Source organism: Procambarus clarkii, chromosome 44 (genome assembly GCF_040958095.1).
Source record: "Procambarus clarkii isolate CNS0578487 chromosome 44, FALCON_Pclarkii_2.0, whole genome shotgun sequence".
NCBI lineage: Eukaryota > Metazoa > Arthropoda > Malacostraca > Decapoda > Cambaridae > Procambarus > Procambarus clarkii.
The window spans coordinates 13,360,878-13,363,594 of NC_091193.1; positions in this window are offsets into that span (position 1 = coordinate 13,360,878).

Genomic DNA, 2,717 nt, shown 5'->3' on the forward strand with positions numbered 1-2,717 from the left:
ACAACACCCACCAGTGGGACTCGAACCCAGAAAGCACAACTACCTTCCAGTAGCTGGCTTAACTAGTATGCTTTAACCCACTACGCCATCAGACCTTACAAAAGAAGTAGATAGTTCGAGATATATATATCTCAAACATCTCTACCTCCCGAAGGCACCAGATGAGTGAGGGGTCAGTCTGCAATTTTCGTCAAGCCACTGTCAATGTGAGAGAACTCGTGTCCAGCTTATAAGCCTATACTTGCATAAACCACAAGTGAAGATAAACAATCTTTGGACAACACCCACCAGTGGGACTCGAACCCAGAAAGCACAACTACCTTCCAGTAGCTGGCTTAACTAGTATGCTTTAACCCACTACGCCATCAGACCTTACAAAAGAAGTAGATAGTTCGAGATATATATATCTCAAACATCTCTACCTCCCGAAGGCACCAGATGAGTGAGGGGTCAGTCTGCAATTTTCGTCAAGCCACTGTCAATGTGAGAGAACTCGTGTCCAGCTTATAAGCCTATACTTGCATAAACCACAAGTGAAGATAAACAATCTTTGGACAACACCCACCAGTGGGACTCGAACCCAGAAAGCACAACTACCTTCCAGTAGCTGGCTTAACTAGTATGCTTTAACCCACTACGCCATCAGACCTTACAAAAGAAGTAGATAGTTCGAGATATATATATCTCAAACATCTCTACCTCCCGAAGGCACCAGATGAGTGAGGGGTCAGTCTGCAATTTTCGTCAAGCCACTGTCAATGTGAGAGAACTCGTGTCCAGCTTATAAGCCTATACTTGCATAAACCACAAGTGAAGATAAACAATCTTTGGACAACACCCACCAGTGGGACTCGAACCCAGAAAGCACAACTACCTTCCAGTAGCTGGCTTAACTAGTATGCTTTAACCCACTACGCCATCAGACCTTACAAAAGAAGTAGATAGTTCGAGATATATATATCTCAAACATCTCTACCTCCCGAAGGCACCAGATGAGTGAGGGGTCAGTCTGCAATTTTCGTCAAGCCACTGTCAATGTGAGAGAACTCGTGTCCAGCTTATAAGCCTATACTTGCATAAACCACAAGTGAAGATAAACAATCTTTGGACAACACCCACCAGTGGGACTCGAACCCAGAAAGCACAACTACCTTCCAGTAGCTGGCTTAACTAGTATGCTTTAACCCACTACGCCATCAGACCTTACAAAAGAAGTAGATAGTTCGAGATATATATATCTCAAACATCTCTACCTCCCGAAGGCACCAGATGAGTGAGGGGTCAGTCTGCAATTTTCGTCAAGCCACTGTCAATGTGAGAGAACTCGTGTCCAGCTTATAAGCCTATACTTGCATAAACCACAAGTGAAGATAAACAATCTTTGGACAACACCCACCAGTGGGACTCGAACCCAGAAAGCACAACTACCTTCCAGTAGCTGGCTTAACTAGTATGCTTTAACCCACTACGCCATCAGACCTTACAAAAGAAGTAGATAGTTCGAGATATATATATCTCACACATCTCTACCTCCCGAAGGCACCAGATGAGTGAGGGGTCAGTCTGCAATTTTCGTCAAGCCACTGTCAATGTGAGAGAACTCGTGTCCAGCTTATAAGCCTATACTTGCATAAACCACAAGTGAAGATAAACAATCTTTGGACAACACCCACCAGTGGGACTCGAACCCAGAAAGCACAACTACCTTCCAGTAGCTGGCTTAACTAGTATGCTTTAACCCACTACGCCATCAGACCTTACAAAAGAAGTAGATAGTTCGAGATATATATATCTCAAACATCTCTACCTCCCGAAGGCACCAGATGAGTGAGGGGTCAGTCTGCAATTTTCGTCAAGCCACTGTCAATGTGAGAGAACTCGTGTCCAGCTTATAAGCCTATACTTGCATAAACCACAAGTGAAGATAAACAATCTTTGGACCACTTACCCCAAGGTAAACAAGAGCGGAAACCCCCCAAAACACTCGAGGCGGTCAATTGCCAAGCAGCAAATGACCAACAGAGGTAGACCCAAGGTGACTTGTGGAAGAGAACCCCAAGCCCCAAGGGCGGTACTTACAGGGCTCTTAGGGAAGGGAACCCTAAGCGCATGCAACCCGAGTACCTAAGAATATTACTTCCAGCTCACACGCCACCGTAAGAGCAGTACTGAGCTAAAGCACAGAACAACACAAGAGTCCCACTGGTGGGTGTTGTCCAAAGATTGTTTATCTTCACTTGTGGTTTATGCAAGTATAGGCTTATAAGCTGGACACGAGTTCTCTCACATTAACAGTGGCTTGACGAAAATTGCAGACTGACCCCTCACTCATCTGGTGCCTTCGGGAGGTAGAGATGTTTGAGATATATATATCTCGAACTATCTACTTCTTTTGTAAGGTCTGATGGCGTAGTGGGTTAAAGCATACTAGTTAAGCCAGCTACTGGAAGGTAGTTGTGCTTTCTGGGTTCGAGTCCCACTGGTGGGTGTTGTCCAAAGATTGTTTATCTTCACTTGTGGTTTATGCAAGTATAGGCTTATAAGCTGGACACGAGTTCTCTCACATTGACAGTGGCTTGACGAAAATTGCAGACTGACCCCTCACTCATCTGGTGCCTTCGGGAGGTAGAGATGTTTGAGATATATATATCTCGAACTATCTACTTCTTTTGTAAGGTCTGATGGCGTAGTGGGTTAAAGCATACTAGTTAAGCCAG